Source organism: Stegostoma tigrinum, chromosome 21, assembly GCF_030684315.1.
Source record: "Stegostoma tigrinum isolate sSteTig4 chromosome 21, sSteTig4.hap1, whole genome shotgun sequence".
In the NCBI taxonomy this organism is placed as follows: Eukaryota; Metazoa; Chordata; class Chondrichthyes; order Orectolobiformes; family Stegostomatidae; genus Stegostoma; species Stegostoma tigrinum.
This window is the reverse complement of record NC_081374.1, coordinates 38,729,561-38,747,029: the sequence shown is the minus strand read 5'-3', so window position 1 is coordinate 38,747,029 and position 17,469 is coordinate 38,729,561. Positions and strand designations below refer to the sequence as shown.

Sequence of the window (17,469 nt, the reverse complement as noted above, 5' to 3'; positions counted from 1 at the left end):
CAGATGCAGCAGCTGGAGGCCACATTATGCAGAGGCTGTCCCTTAAACAATGGTGGCCCGGTTTATGAATCTATTTTTAAATTTAAATTTGAGCATTTGGAGAGAGGATACAAGTTCCAAGAGATGAAGAGAGTGAGTGACTATTTCTTGGCTAGAGAATCTGAATCCCATTTGCGCTTGGTGTCAGAAAGGGAAAATCCTGTCCTTTAGTGAGCATTTCTTGACATGTGAAGAGATGAAATCTTCAAGGAATATGAGAATGTTGTAATGGTATGGCTAAACTAAATCCCCAGATGACCACCTGTGACATTATGTTGCATGAGTTAGCTGGACTGTTTGTTCTTTCATAAAAAGCTTTGTTGTTCAAAAAATAAAGCCAAAAGATTGAATGTATCCAAGAGACAACTAGATATAGCACTCAGGGTGAATGGGATCATAGGTTATGGGGAGAAAGCAAGATTAGGCTATAGAGTTGGATGATCAGCCATGATCATGAAGAATGCTGGAGTAGGCTTGAAGGCTGAATGGCCTCCTTCTGATGCTATCTTCTATATTTCTATGATTGTTGATCTTCACAAGGTAGTTTTGCTGCCATCATCTACCTTTTAGGTTGAGATCTGCAGAGTCAGCTTTTTTCTGGTGTGATAGAGGAAAACTACATGGTAGCCTAACAAGAAGAGGTTTTTGTCATAAACAAGATATTATTTATTTTGTGATTGTAATTAGGTACAAATTCTATTGGTATGATTAATATTGTCACTGAGATTTTGAGGAAAACTCTTATGTTTCGGGATTCCTAGGTGTTTTACTTTTCCTTGCCTAAGTCCTTATGGCATCAGATTGGGTGACGATTAATATAGATTTCAACATTAAACATTTCAGGACCATTTTCTTATACATTCACCCCCACATTTGATCCCCAAACTTCAATATCTGTAATTAACATTTGTACACACATGTGTACTCTTATGTAAAAGAAGAGTGCAAGGCAGTGTTTTTTTTAATTTCCTTTATTGACTTTTCTCCTTTCTTTTTAACTTTTCCATTACTTTTAACCTGTTGCTGCTCCTTTTTGGGCTCTTGTGCCTTTGATAGTATAGCCTTAAGAACTATAGGCTGGCCGTTTAAAAATTGCATGCGTGCAGTGTAAGTTTCAGCCTGTGGGTGGTGTTTGTATCAAAGAATGATGACATCAGATAGGCTTTGCACTACAAGCCAATTTGGAGAAAGAGAATGGAAGAACAAAGGCCTGGACACAGGTAAGTCTCCTTTAATGTAGAAAGCTGCTGCTACAGTGTTTACAAGCTGTATTGATTTCTAGGAGAGCTGTACTTTCAGAAGCTCTGAATTTTTTTTAAAATTAGAACATGCCATTGTTCTTATTTTTAAAGCAAAAGTGCAAAAGAAAGTGCTCACTGTGCAGCCTTTAGTTTTGTTTGTACGTGTAAGTTCAGACTTCTTAATTTTAAGTAAGGGGACTCTTTGAAGTCTCTTGTGTCTTGAAATAACTTAAGTTTTCAGCAAAAAAAAAGTTGGCTCTCTCTTCCAGATGGGCTGTGCCCCGTTGTCTGCACAAATTTGTTCAGCTGTCTGAACACTGAAATTGTTGCTGCTGATTTCCAGAATTCTCTGACATTCAGAGCTGTTGCCCAGTTGGTCTTCAGTTTAGTTTCACAATTATTTGCCATCAAAATCTTGGAGTCCTTATTATGGATGACACCACTGTTGATCATAGTATGAGTTATACCTTTTAAACAGTACATTTTACCTGTTGCAGCACTGCTTCTATTATTGAGTTGTAACATTAGACATGACTATCATGGTATTTAAGAAACCAACAGACATTTTATTACAAGTTTAATTACTGGCTATAACCGTTACAAGTTATGTGTAAATGTTAGACGCACATGGACATCAATGTCTGGGCTAACGTTGTGTTATTGGTTGCAATGAGCTGCATGCTTCTGGTAGTGTGATATGCTTCAAAGCATCTGAGTTGAAATGGACCATGAGGCCTTCATACCCTCAAGTCTCATGCAATGATACAGTGATGACATTAAAGGTATCTCTTAAAGGTATAGTAATATACATAACAAATCTTAAATGCCAATTTGTAAAATTTCAAAAAATCTTTTACTTTCACCAAAATTCTGCTTAGTGCGTGTCAACTTTGGATCGGAAATTGGCTTGCTGAAAGAAGACAGAGGGTGGTAGTTGATGGGAAATGTTCATCCTGGAGACCAGTTACTAGTGGTGTACCGCAAGGGTCGGTGTTGGGTCCACTGCTGTTTGTCATTTTTATAAATGACCTGGATGAGGGCGTAGAAGGATGGGTTAGTAAATTTGCAGACGACACTAAGGTCGGTGGAGTTGTGGATAGTGACGAAGGATGCTGTAGGTTGCAGAGAGATATAGATAAGCTGCAGAGCTGGGCTGAGAGGTGGCAAATGGAGTTTAATGCAGACAAGTGTGAGGTGATGCACTTTAGTAGGAGTAACTGGAAGGCAAAGTACTGGGCTAATGGTAAGATTTTTAGTGGTGTAGATGAGCAGAGAGAGCTCGGTGTCCATGTACACACATCCTTGAAAGTTGCCACCCAGGTTGACAGGGCTGTTAAGAAGGCACACAGTGTTTTAGCTTTTATTAATAGAGGGATCAAGCCCTGGAACCAAGAGGTTATGGTGAAGCTGTACAAAACTCTGGTGTGGCCGCACTTGGAGTATTGCGTACAGTTCTGATCACCTCATTCTAAGAAGGATGTGGAAGATTTGGAAAGGATGCAGAGGAGATTTACTAGGATGTTGCCTGGTATGGAGGAAAGGCTGAGGGACTTGAGGCTGTTTTCGTCAGAGAGAAGAAGATTGAGAGGTGACTTAATTATACATATAAAATAATCAGAGGGTTAGATAGGGTGGATAGGGAGAGCCTTTTTCCTAGGATGGTGATGGCGAGCGCGAGGGTGCATAGCTTTAAATTGAGGGGTGAAAGATATAGGACAGATGTCAGAGGTAGTTTCTTTGCTCAGAGAGTAGTAAGAGAATGGAACGCTTTGCCTGCAACGGTATTAGATTCGCCATCTTTAGGTACATTTAAGTCATCATTGGACAAGCATATGGACGTACATGGAATAGTGTAGGTTAGATGGGCTTGAGATCGGTATGACAAGTCGGCACAACATCGAGGGCCAAAGGGCCTGTACTGTGCTGTAATGTTCTATGTTCTATAACTTCCAGCTCATTACGTTGTAGGCTAGAGAAAACAGACCCTGTGTCAACACTTATAGATTCTGGTTCGGTTAGAGAAATGGAGGTTTGTTATCACTTGGTAGAGCTTTCTCAATCTGCATATGAATGAGAGAGTCCAGTTTATGTGAAGTTTTGGAAATATGGGGATGTTTTGAACTCATAAAAATAATCCCAAGGAAGCATAAAGATTCAAATTAATCTCAGTGATAAGAAATATGTATTCATTAGATAAGTGAGGGCTACATCTGCTGCAGAGCGACCACAAGAGTGCTAGAATAGCAGAAGTGATATAAGAACAATGATGTGTTATCCAATGCTAAAGGCCAATGATTTCTGGGATGTCATCAGTGAGGAGTTATTCATTGAGAATTTAGGTCTTGGATGAGCTTGCTGCTCATTGAATAAGCCTCAGGAAATCAGGGTGGACATTGTGTAAAGACCGTATCTTCTTATTTGTCTGCGTTTTTTGCTTGTGTGGGCTGAAATGGAAAAAGGACTGTTTTAAAAAGCAAGTATTATGGAAGTTACTGAAATTTGTTATAAGTGATGTTTACATTGTTACTTAGTTCAGGCAGTGGGAAAAGTTGGTTTCAGATGGGTTGGCACTAGGGGCTGTGTACAGAAGCCTTTGAACCTCTGAAAGGAGAGGTGTTGTGTATCTCTGCAGTACATGTGATCCAAAGCATGAAGAAAGCCAGTTTTATTCCCCCACCAGTTGTAACTACTAATTCAGAAGCTTTATAAGCTGTGCAACAGTCATCTGTGCCTCTTGCAAGGACGTAAAAAGTAGAGGAGACTGAAGAACCACAAGACCTTCATGGATAGGAAGTCTTGAATTGCTGCCCTAATTCTTTCCCTTCATTCATAACTGTGCGTGTATGTGTGTGTGTCTAATTATGGTTAACATTTAGAATTATATGCTGACAGTTCATAGTTGAGTCTCTGTAGCTAGAATGTATTTACTTGTAATAGATAGATTTAAGTTGTCATTGGATAAGCATATGGACGTACATGGAATAGTGTAGGTTAGATGGGCTTGAGATCGGTATGACGGGTCAGCACAACATCGAGGGCTGAACTGCCTGTACTGTGCTGTAATGTTCTATGTTCTATAGATACTTGTTGGGTACAAAAGCCTGGACTGTGCTTTCTGTTTGCCTAAGTCTAAATAGACAGGTAAATTGAGAAAATTTGCATACTTTGATAAAATCTTGAACTTTTGTAATGACTCCAGGAATAGTTAAGCTTGTTTACCAGTACGCTACCTGATTGAGGCAAGACATTTGATACTGTGGTGCTGTTGAACATATCTTCGTTAGCAAGAAGGACTGATATTACAGTCCATTATCTTTGAAACCAAAAGAACTGCAGATGCTGTGAATCAGAAACAAAAACAGAAGTTGCTGGAAAAGCTCAGCAGTTTGGCAACATTTGTGAAGAGAAATCCAAGTTAATGTTTGAGGTCCGGTGACCCTTCCTCAGAACTGGCTTTGACCCTGGTATTTGAAAGAGCTATCCAATTAGTATTATTCGTTAGCCCTTTTCCTTTCCCTGGCATTTATTTCCCCGTCAATTATTACAGGATGTCTTCACATAAAATCAGGTTGCATTCCTTAAATTCTCAACATTAAATGAATTGTGGTTTCCCATAGGAATCAGTGCTAATAATAGAACTTTTTTTAAAAGCGTCTATTTTTGCCAAGGGAAACCTATGTAAAAGTTGAAATACTTCCCCATGCGTATTAACACTATACATTCCTAGATGAAATAACTGGCAAAACAAATCACTGAATACAACAAACACTGTATAAATTCAAATTCGACAATACTCACCAGTGTCTCTTAAGCAATCCCAGCGGTCAGACTGGTGTTGCTTAGAAGGTCAATGTCTTTATGTTGATGCCTTCCCAAATTAACCTAGTCTCATTTTCATTTGGTCACCGTGAGTTGTTGATGTTTGACACCTTCAGAAATGCCTGAACATCCCTAAAGCATTTCAGTGGAGTTGAATTTAGATTCTCAATGGTGGGCATTTTGGCTTGGTTGAAAACCAAAGTGTTGGAGCACCTTTTTTTAATCATTGGATTTTGAGGATCTTTTGAAGGTCTTTTGAAGACAATCTGGTTTCAAATTTAAAGCAACATACAGCAGTGAGATCCTAGTGCAATTAATGAGATGAACGGTCAGAATCACCAAAATCTTTTTTTAAAAATTGCCAAAGACTGTTGGACGGTTCTCTTTTGCTGTTCCCATTACATCTCTTTGTTAAAATTACTAGCATCACTGATTCTTCTGCTTATTTTGGCACTGCACTTTCTGTTTATCATTCTCTGGAGATTTCTATCACCTTGTTCATGATTTGGAAAACTCTTGGTATCTGTTTCTTTGTCAAAGCTCACATGGATGATGCTGTTTCAGCAACATCTTCCTCTTTTTAAACACAGCAGCTGATGAAGGGTCTAGGCCCGAAACGTCAGATTTTGTGCTCCTGAGATGCTGCTTGGCCTGCTGTGTTCATCCAGCTTCACACTTTATTATCTTGGATTCTCCAGCATCTGCAGTTCCCATTATCTCTCTCCACTGCAATAAGTCTCATGGGTTTTACCCCATAGACAATCAGCTAACTCATCTTCCTGTCTGGCTCTTGAAACTTTTGGATCCTCTCAGTGGATTATTGTGGATGGAAGGAGTGACTTTAAGTTCCTCTAGAAGAATTATTTCCCTAAGGGTTTCATAACCAATTACAAAATTAATTTTCTGGATTCTCTCATTCTATGTACGTGAGTCCTGTCTGTTTCTGGAGGTGCCAAAGCTTCTGCTGTAAGCCTGAACGACTAGTCTTTTTTGTCACCTCAATCTATGGAAGCCTCCTCAAAACACATAGCATAAGTTTCACAAGCCCTGTCAGGTTGGCCAGTTTTGCATGAGCAATGTTCAATTTTCTTTTGGCCAACTTATCTGATTCACTTTCTTCAAACAAACATTGGCAGGGCTTGAAAATTTATGATTTTCTCCTGGATCTTGAAATGGAGTGAGATCTTTCTTTATTAAAACGTCCCTTGGAGTCAGAGGGTGTATTCTTTTTTTAGTTCCAGGCCTTTTTTTTATTGGAATACCATTTGTATACCCTTTTTCACATCCATGCCTCTTCCTTTTTCCCTTTGTAATTCTAGTTGCTATTTCTTCAATGCTCCTTCTTTCTCTCTTTCCTCTCTCTGAAGTACTCTTTCCTTTTTCTCTTGGAAGAGTTTTTTTGTTTTCCCTTTAATGAAATTCTGTATCTATCTTCTATTTGTCCAATTGAATCTATGCTGGTGTAATCTTATCTTCCAATTCTATTAATTCCTTTGGCTGTCTCACTTCAATATTCAACATTTCTGGCCACTACTTTCCAAATTTCAGGTTTCCTAGCCTGAGGTCTAATATCTATCTGAAAATGCTGCAACACACTCATCAAATATGCAATGGACAATACTTTTAAAGAATAATAATCTATTATAAGCTGCTGCACCAACTCACTTTTTTGTCTAAAGTAGCTATTTTGATAGTATAAACTAATGCACCAGAAACTGGCTCACTCTTTTCAGTTATTGTTACCCCACTTCCAACAAACATAGAATCATGGAATCCCTACATTGTGGAGGTAGACCATTCAGTCCATTGTGTTCACATAACCCTCTGAAGAACATCTCATCCAGACCCAGACCCTTACCCTATCCCTGTAATCCTGCATTTATCATGGCCAATCCACCCAACCTGCACACCCTTTGGACTGGAGGAAACCAGAACACGTGGAGGAAACCTGTGCAGACACAAAGAGAACATGCAAACTCCACAAGACTGCTGCCTGAGGCTGGAATTGAACCCAGAATTCCTGGTATTTTGAGACAGCGTTGCTGACGATTGAGCTTTTGTGTCACCCAAATGTCTAGCTTTTGGTTATTCTGGAGGAAATTTATGTTACAACTGAGGTTGGAAGAGTGTGCTGTTTTTCTTTAGTCCCGTCACTCTACCAGTCATGGCATAAAGTAAATGGTTTACCCAATTACCAATATGGGCAATTATAATTTATTTCTGTTTAGAATAAAAATATCCCCAAACCAGGTTTTTTTTAAAATAAGCAATAGTTATTGATCTGTTAAAAAACAAGACTTACTCAACAAAGATGCAAATTAGTTTAGCATAGACCATGAAAATTTACCCTTCGAAATCAACTCCAACACACAGATACATGCCCACATATATACAGTTCTGGTTTAAAATGTTCAAAATGGCTTTCAGTATCCTGGCTACAGGTGGCACTAAACACAGGCAGCGGTCACTGAAACCTTTCAGATGCAGTTTGTCCAAGAAGTGTGGAGAAGAACTGTTTCAGAGACTTTTCAGAAAGTAGCTGCATTGGTATTTCAGTTATCACACTCAACCAATCAAAAGGGTTTTCTCAGAAAGGAAGATAATGACCTGAGTAGATTTTTCTCCGTCTCTCTCGGTCAATAGCTTGTCAACTAAACAGCGAAGTGGCAAAACAAAAACTGACAAGCATATGATTTCCAGTAAATAAATTCAAGCAGTTAACTTAAAAGCTTTGTGACTTCCAAGCAATGACTTCCTCAAAGTGCCAGTGTGTCCTTTTTATTGACCCTTTTCAAAGAAAAATTCAGGTATCTTCCCAGTCTTCTCAAATTAACTATTGCCCACGATCTTTTAAACACAAATCCTAGAAAGAATATTAATATTGAAGCGTCTTCTTAACAGTACAGTGGAGCATTTGTGATTCTTATTTTCTTTGGTACCATTCCAATGACAAAGGATTAATGGCAGATTGTGGCTAAGCCTCCATGTACCTCCACCCTTATTTCACTTACCACCTCTGATGCATCCTATCTGGACAGCTTGAGTTCCTTTTCCTTTAGGCACTATCAATCGATGAAGTATTTCCTCCTTTTCTTTATTTAATTTTACCCTATCTAATGTCTCACCTCCTTTGGTACCAACTGTTTTTTTAGGGGAGAAAAGTATGTTTAAAAGGAAGGCTTCCAGAGTTAATTTCGTTGTTGATGTTCTTACTGCAGAAAAACTTTCAGCAGTCTTCAGGCCTTATTACGTGTGGAGCAGAGAAGAAGGAGGGACAAGGGGATGGGTGCCTCTGACAATGGGATCATTGAAAACAGCACACAAATAATGTGTATTCAACAACTTCCAGCCATCACTATTAGATGAATCTAACTCTTTAAAACAACCTGATTCATGTCTAAAAATGTGGTTCAAGGACATGGGGCCTTGTATAAACAGATGATGGATGTTTCACACAATAGGTTAGTTTTAAGCTGATTAGACTGGCTGCAACTGCAGCATGAAAACAAAATTAAATCTCAGGGAAATTTTGATGGCTGTTTTTTTTTCATCATTTAAAAATCACTCAAACTGATTGAACTCATACCCCTTAGAACATTACAAACAACTGGATTTTGTTTCAGGTTGTGAATCAGATTTGTAAGAATGTTCTCTGAAAAGCTGAATTGTCACCTTTGGGAAATGTTGGCTTAGAGTGTTATGCTGCTTGTCAGGGCTGTTTACAAACCCGCATTGCTGTTCCTGTTGAAGTTAAAATAGCTGCAATTGGCTGGGGATGAAATGAAATTGATGACAGGATAACTTTGTTTTTTAGCCCAGTGTCAATTGATGTTTAGTTGGTCAAATGCTTTTGGTGGGTAACAGCTCAAACTAATATTTGGACAGTGAAATTAATTTTGAATGGTATAGAAAACATTATTACTATAAAGAAATAGATTGATGCATTTGGGATAAAACTTGTCAGTTTACTATTGTCCTGACAGGTGGCTCTGCTCCTAAGGAGTAAGATAATGCACGTGATAAACAAATACATTTTCATTTAAAAATGTTGTATTAGATTACTTAAGCTTTGCTTCCAGTGGGTCTGTTTTTAATATTTTCAATTTGCATATACAGTCTGTTATGTGAATGTTGTGTGGATTCTTTGAGATGCTATACTCCTGTAGTATTTAGAAAACTTACTATGAATTGAGATTGGCAACACAATTTACAAAAGCAGTCCAGAGATAGCTGTCAGAGGATAACTGCCAGACCATTTGCCGTGGATGAAATGATGAGAAATGAGAGAGGAACTGTAAACCCCATTTAACCTTGAAGTTCTTAGATCTTGCTGCTCCAGGTGACAGTGGGAACAGTGGGGATCAAAAATCAGAAATAGTAGAGATCAGAGATCAAGGATGGGAGCAGGGATAATAAGAATTTCTTTTAGTGTGAGATTTGGAAGGAGAAATAAGTTATCCTTGTTCCTGCAAGTGATCACTTGAGCTGCTTTCCAGAGAAAAACCTATGATTGTGAGGGCTTTCTAAGCACAAAGAAGTCTTGGGTAAAGGCACCAAGCAAATATTGGGATCCCTTTTTGTACATGACATCCATGCATCTTCAGTCTGAAATGGATGAACACTTCCTACCTGTCATCATGGGGCTTACTAAACCAGACTGCACTCAACAAATAGGTATTACACGGACAAATTTTATACAATGCATAATTTAAAAGGGCTTTTTTGGCTTCAATGCTTGGGAGTTGCACCAACTACATAATGATGGTTATCACAGCATAATTATATCAATTAACTGTTAAAAGAAGCTGAGTGAATGTCCTCCAAAGGCTAGACAAAGATCAAAACTTTTAAAGTTAACATGAGTTTCATTACTTGTGGGAATGCCGCATTTCAAGACTGTGTACTTATGAATTATGTAGATTGACACAGGTGATAATGATGTATTTTATACGTGGCATTTTCACCTGCTTGCCTGGAAGGAACGGAGCCTGAAGATAAATTTCTATAATTCCTACAGCAATTCATATCTGATGGATGAGTAGAAAATTAAAGGGTTATTTTTCCTACTACTGATGTCAAGATAATGGTTCTGTTAATCCTGGTTTTCTGTCTCACTTCCTCTTTAAATTATGTGGTGATATTTGCTCCCTTCCAGTCTGCAAAAATCATTGCAAAATCTGTTAAATTTTGGAGATTATTGCCAATGCATCAAATATGTCTACAGCAATGTCCTTCAACATTCTGAGGTGCTGACCATCAGTCTCTGGTGAGTCAATAACTTTTAGCCATATTAATTTCTCAAGAGTAATCTTTGTATTAATGTTACTTTGCTTCATCTCCTCATGTTCCCTTCCACAGAAACGGTCAAGGGTGTTCTCGACCACTGAGGGGGAAGTTGCGGTCCTTGAAAAACATCTGAAATATACGGGAGTGGAATGCCTCATCCTGGGAGCAGATGCGGTGAAGGCAAAGGAATTGAGAATAGGGATGGCATTTTTGTGGAAGGTGGTTGAGAGGAGGTGTATTCTATGTAGCTGTGGGAGTTGATGGGCTTGAAATGGATATCGGTTTCTAAGTCGTTGCCAAAGATGAAGACTGAGAGGTCCTGGAAGGTGAGAGAGGTGTTACAAATGGTCCAGGTGAACTTGAGGTTGGGGTGGAAGGTGTTGGTGAAGTGGATCAACTGTTCGAGTTCCTCGTGGGAGCACGAGGTGGCACCAATACAGTCATCAATGTAATGGAGGAAGGGCTGGGGTTTAGGGCCAGTGTAGGTTTGGAAGAGGGACTGTTCCATGTAACCTACAAAGAAGCAGGCATAGCCAGTGCCCATGTGGGTACCCATGGCCACCCCCTTTGTCTGCAGGAAGTGGGAGGAATTGAAAGAGAAGTTGTTGAGGGTGAGGATGAGTTTGGCTAAGCGGATGAGGGTGTCAGTGGAGGGAGACTGGTTGGGCCTGTGAGACAGGAAGAAGCGAAGGGCTTTTAGGCCATCTGTATGGGGAATGCAGGTGGAACAGGACTGGATGTCTGCAGTCCAACACCACCACATTTTTCCCACCCCACCCTTATCTGCTTTCCAGAGGGACCACTCTGTCCGTGACTCCCTTGTTCGCTCCACACTCCCCTCCACCCCCATCACACCCGGCTCTTTTCCCTGCAACCACAGGAAGTGCTACACCTGTCCCTACACCTCCCCCCTCACCTCCATCCCAGGCCTCAAGAAGACTTTCCACATCAAGCAGATGTTCACCTGCACATCTGCTAATGTGGTATACAGCATCCGCTGTACCCGTTGTGGCATCCTCTAAATTGGGGAAACCAAGCAGAGGCTTGGGGACAACTTTGCAGAACATCTACACTTGGTTCGCAATAAACAACTGCACCTCCCAGTCACGAACTATTTCAACTCCCTCTCCCATTCCTTAGACGACATGTCCATCCTGGGCCTCCTGCAGTGCCACAATGATACTACCTGAAGGTTGCAGGAACAGCAACTCATATTCCGCTTGGGAACCCTGCAGCCGAACTGTATCAATGTGGACTTCACAAGGTTCAAAATCTACCCTCCCCCAACTGCATTCCAAAACCAGCCCAGCTCATCCCCGCCTCCCTAACCTGTCCCACCTATCCCCTCCTCCCACCTCAAGCCCCACCTCCCATCTCCCACCTACTAGCCCCATCCCACCCCCTTGACCTGTCTATCCTCCCTGGACTGACCTACCTCCTCCCTACCTCCCCACCTACATTCACCTTTACTGGCTCCATCCCTGCTTCTTTGACCTGTCTGTCTCCTCTCCACCTATCTTCTTCTCTGGATGTGAGTTTGCTCGCTGAGCTGGAAGGTTCGTTTTCAGACATTTCGTCACCATTCTAGGTAACATCATCAGTGAGCCTCCGACAAAGTGCTGGTGTTATGTCCCGCTTTCTATTTATCTGGTTAGGTTTCCTTGGGTTGGTGATGTCATTTCCTGCATTGGTGATGTCGTTTCCTGTTCTTTGTCTCAGGGGATGGTAGATTGGCTCCAAATCAATGTGTTTGTTGATGGAGTTCCGGTTGGAATGCCATGCTTCTACGAATTCTCGTGCGTGTCTCTGTTTGGCTTGTCCTAGGATGGATGTGTTGTCCCAATCAAAGTGGTGTCCTTCCTTATCTGTATGTAATTCACAAAAAAGGAGGAAAACAACAACAAACTGCCATTCCTAGATGTCACAGGAGAGCAAACAGTCAATGGGGAACTTCAAACCAGCGTCTACAGGAAAACAACACATACGGACCAAATACTGAACTACAGGAGCAACCATCCCAACACCCACAAACGAAGCTGCATTAGAACATTATTCCAACGAGCCACCACACACTGCAGCACAGAGGAACTACGCAGAGCAGAGGAAAATCACCTGTACAGTGTATTCAAAAAGAATGGGTACCCTATGAACACAGTCCGCCGATTCCTCAGCAATAAACCCAAACAAACAGACAAAACGGGCTCAGAAACCATAACCACTCTCCCCTATATCAAAGACATTTCCGAAATGACTGCCAGATTACTCGGACCTCTTGGCATCAGGGTAGCCCACAAACCCACCAACACACTAAAACAGCAACTAATGAACTTAAAAGACCCTATACAGACAACAAATAAAACAAACGTCATCTACAAAATACCTTGCAAGAACTGTGACAACACTACATTGGACAAACTGGCAGAAAGCTAGCCACCAGGATACTTGAACGTCAACTAGCCACAAAACGACATGACCCACTATCACTCGTGTCCTTACATACAGATAAGGAAGGACACCACTTTGATTGGGACAACACATTCATCCTAGGACAAGCCAAACAGAGACACACACGAGAATTTCTAGAAGCATGGCATTCCAACCGGAACTCCATCAACAAACACATTGATTTGGAGCCAATCTACCATTCCCTGAGAAAAAGAACAGGAAATGACATCACCAACACAGGAAATGACATCACCAACCCAAAGAAACCTAACCAGATAAATAGAAAGCGGGACATAACACCAGCGCTTCGTCGGAGGCTCACTGATGATGTTACCTAGAATGGTGACGAAACATCTGGGGACAAACCTTACAGCTCAGTGAACCAGCTTACATCTCGAACACAATAAAGACCCACTCTCTTGTGGACTGAGAGGACGAGAGTGCTGTCTTGGAGGTGAAAAGGAGGACGTCGGGTTGGCTGTGCACCCTTGAGACCAGTGGATCTTAATGCTGGCTTCGGCCTAACGCTGGTTCAGGGGAGCAGCCAAACTGCAACGATGGCTGCGGCAAGTGCTCGTGCCCCAGGTCAGGGGGTCCGGAACACCATCCGTGTTTCTGTAAAGAAGGTGGATGAAGGTGCACCTGTGGACCGCACCTTCTTCGTGAAGAGGGTCCTGTTGGACTGTTGTGGGTTTGCTGCTGCGGACATTTACTGCCTGCAGGATTTCCCCGGAGGAGGTTTTTACGATGTGACCTTCCGGAGTGCCAAGCTTTGCGAGCGCTTCCTGGAGGTTTTCAAGGAGAAAGGAGGTGAGGGCCCCCTCTCTGTATTGACCGCTGTCCCGCTGTTTGTGATGCCAGCACAGAGGAGCCGTATGGTGACTGTACACATGTACAACCCGCTTGTGCCAGCAGTTGATGTCCTGACCTTCCTCGGAAGGTATGTGAAGGTGGAAGGGGACCTAACTGACATCGTGGACCCCTTTGGCATCTGGACGAGTAGGAGGCAGGTCAAGGTGACGCTGAGGATGGGCTCAGACGGGAATGTCGCACACCCACCGTCCAGCTTCGCGATCGGCGGGAGCAGGGGCTACCTGACCTATGCAGGGCAACCTAAAGTCTGCCATGCCTGTGGTAGGTCAGGTCACATGGCGGCCGACTGCAAAGTCACCATCTGCAGGAACTGCAGGGAGGAGGGACACCTTGCAAAGGATTGCCCACGAGAGAGAAGCTGCAACCTTTGTGGGGAAGCAGGCCACTTCTATAGGGCATGCCCGCGGCGGGGTACCACCTACGCCCAGGTCGCCGGCAGGGGAAATGCGGGGCCAGCCCCCCCGGAGGAGAGGAAGGCACCAGGGCCCAGCAAGGACCCCACTAATGTGCAGGAGGTCCAGGCCGTGCAGGAGGGCCCAGCCCTGCAGGATGGGCCCGAGGCCAGCAAAGCACCCCTGCAGGCTCCGATCCCCCCCGACAACCCGGAGCCAATGGAGGCGGCGACAGGCGACCCAGGGGGGTGGACAACAGTCCGGAAAGCGAGGAGGAAGGTGCGTCGACGGGCCCAGGAACCGCAACAATCAGGAGGGAAGAGGCAGCTACAGGGGGGCTATAAGAGCTCCTCTGACGAGGAGGATTCGGAGAGGGCCCACCCGAAGCAGAAGTTAAAGGTCTCGAGGGGGAAGGAAAGCAGCACCCCGCTTCCAGGTGACGGGAGGCGTCCTGAGGCTCACTCCGACACCCAGTCACGTGCCGCTGGAGCACTGGAGGGCCCCCTGGAACTTCCAGGCGGGAAGGAGGAAACAGCACGTCCCTAGCCTGATCCGGAGCCGGACCCTCCTGCCTCCGCACCCCTGACGGGGGGATGCCACCCGGAAGGCAGCACAGACGGTTTCCTGAGCCCAGAGAGCGTCCAGCAGTTAGCCCGGGCAATGGGCATGAAGGGACAGATGGAGGGGCTGGACCTTGGACTTGGGGAGGGTACTGCGGTCACTGCCCGCAATGGGGGTACGAATTGCGAGCATTAATGTGCGCAGCGTCAAGTCAACCGCGAGATGTGTGTCCACGTTGGCCTACCTGACCACCATCAAGGCGGACCTCCTGTTTCTGCAGGAGTGCGGGATACCGCACCTCGGCAGGTACGGGAAATGGTCCGGCGCCTGGACCTGTGGGCCTTCGATCTGGTCGGGGGGTAACGACTGTCGCTCCTCGGGCCTGGCTATTCTGCTGCGGGGGCACAACTTCACCATCTCTCAAGTTCAGGAGGTGGTGGGGGGGCGCCTCCTAGTGGCTGACATCACCTACAGGAACGCTCCCCTGAGGCTGATCAATGTGTACGCCCCAGCGGTACGGAGTGAGCGGTTGGCCGTCCTGCAGCGGCTTCCACCCCTGCTGGCTACGTCCAGGCCGGTCATTCTAGGCGGAGACTTCAACTGCATCATTGATGCAGATGGAAGATCCGGCGTGGGGACAGCGGGTTGGGGGAGTCAACTGGACGTCACATCCAGATTCCTGATGGGCACGGTGAAGGACGCCAAGCTGCTCGACGTCTTCAGCACCCCTGCAGACGGAGCGCAGCAGAGGTACACCTGGTCGCGGCCAGACGGGTCTATCCGCTCAAGGATAGACTTCCTGTTTGTGTCACGGACGTTCTCGGTCAGATCCACCGGTGTCGAGCCGGTGTTCTTCTCTGACCACTGCCTCCTGTTGGCCGACTGTCACTTACAGGACGACCAGCCGGCCGGCAAGGGGACGTGGAAGCTCAACACGACTCTGTTGACCCCAGAGAACGTCGAGGAGCTTAAGAGGGAGTACACCGGTTGGAGAACCGTGAAACCCCCCTTTGAGTCTCCAGGCGACTGGTGGGAGACGGTGAAGGAGAACATCAAGAGGTTCTTTGTCCTCAAGGGTGTTCAGAAGGCAAGAGAGAGGCGGGGAAAGCTGTCGCGACTCCAGGAAAGGGTGCAGAACCTGCTCCTTCTGCAGTTGATGGGGGTCGATGTCACGGAGGTCCTCCGCGAGGTGAGGGGCCAGCAAGCCTCGCTCTTCGCCGCGGAGGCCTCCAGGATAATCTTCCGGTCCAGGGTCCGCTCCGTGGAGCAGGACGAGACGTGCTCGCGTTTCTTCTTTCAGAAGGTGCACAAAGAGAGCTCTGTGCTTAGCCGGCTGAAGGAGAACGACGGCTCGGTGACGTCGTCTCGGCCCGGCGTTTTGAGGATCAGCAGATCCTTCTATGCCGGACTGTACGACACGAAGCCCACGGACAGCACGGCCTCCGAGTCATTCCTGTCACGGAGGTCTTAGACGACGGCACGAGGGAGTGGCTGGACCAGCCGATATCCCTGGACGAGCTGGCCAGAGCCCTCAAGTCCTTGCAGAGGAATAGGACTCCCGGAAGTGATGGCTTACCGGTCGAGCTGTATTCTGCTCTGTGGGGCCTGGTCGGCCAGGACCTGCTGGAGGTGTACGATAGTGCGCTTCGGGCAGGGGAAATGTGCAAGTCCATGACGAAGGGCATCATCACCCTCATTTACAAGAGGAAGGGGGAGAGGGAAGAAATTAAGAATTGGCGTCCCATTTCACTTTTGAACGTGGATTACAAAATCCTGGCCAAGGTCATTGCCAACCGGGTCAGGTCTGTCTTGGAGTCGGTGATTCACCCTGACCAAACCTGTGCTGTGCCGGGCAGGAAGATCGCTGAGAGCCTCGCGCTCATCAGGGATACGATCGCCTACGTACAGGACAGGCGGGTGGACACCTGCCTCGTCAGCCTGGACCAGGAGAAGGCCTTCGACAGGGTCTCTCATGCTTACATGAGGGACGTCCTCTCCAAATTGGGGTTCGGGGAGGGCATCTGCAATTGGATCCGGCTGCTCTACGCCAACATCGTTAGCGCAGTCTCGATCAACGGGTGGGAATCAGACAGTTTTCCTGTTAGATCTGGAGTCAGGCAGGGCTACCCGCTCTCTCCTGCCTTGTTCGTGTGCTGTGTGGAGCTCTTCGCCGCCTCCATCAGGAAGGACGTGAGCCTGAAGGGCGTGACTATCCCAGGCAGCGGAGGCCTTCAGGTCAAGACCTCCCTGTACATGGATGATTTCGCCGTCTTCTGCACCGATCGTCGGTCGGTGAGTAGGCTGTTGGACATCTGCGGCCAGTTTGAACTGGCCTCGGGTGCCAAAGTCAATAGGGGTAAGAGCGAGGCCATGTTCTTCGGGAACTGGGACGACCGCTCCTTCATCCCCTTCACCGTCAGGACGGACTACCTGAACGTGCTGGGTGTTTGGTTTGGTGGAGCTGGGGCATGCACTAAGACTTGGGAGGAGCGTATCTCCAAATTTAAGCAGAAGCTGGGCAGGTGGACGCTCCGGTCCCTCTCCATCGCGGGTAAGAACCTGGTTGTCAGGTGCGAGGGGCTTTCGGTACTGTTGTATGTGGCGCAGGCCTGGCCCATTACCTGGACCTGCGCCGCTGCGGTCACCCGGGCCATCTTCCACTTCATTTGGGGGTCGAGGATGGACCGGGTTCGCAGAGATACCATGTACAAAGACCTGGGAAATGGGGGAAAGGGCGTACCGAACGCCACCCTCGCCCTGACGGCTACCTTTGTGTGTGGCTGCATCAAGCTGTGCGTAGATCCTCAGTACGC

The 17,469-nt window shown here is 45.3% G+C and overlaps 1 protein-coding gene across 3 annotated transcripts in view; it reads left to right on the top strand.

Annotated features, from left to right (window-relative positions):
- pacsin1b (protein kinase C and casein kinase substrate in neurons 1b) overlaps nucleotides 1-17,469 on the top strand; it is a 317,673-nt gene that overhangs the window by 61,493 nt on the left and 238,711 nt on the right. The gene's annotated exons all lie outside the window — the stretch shown is intronic.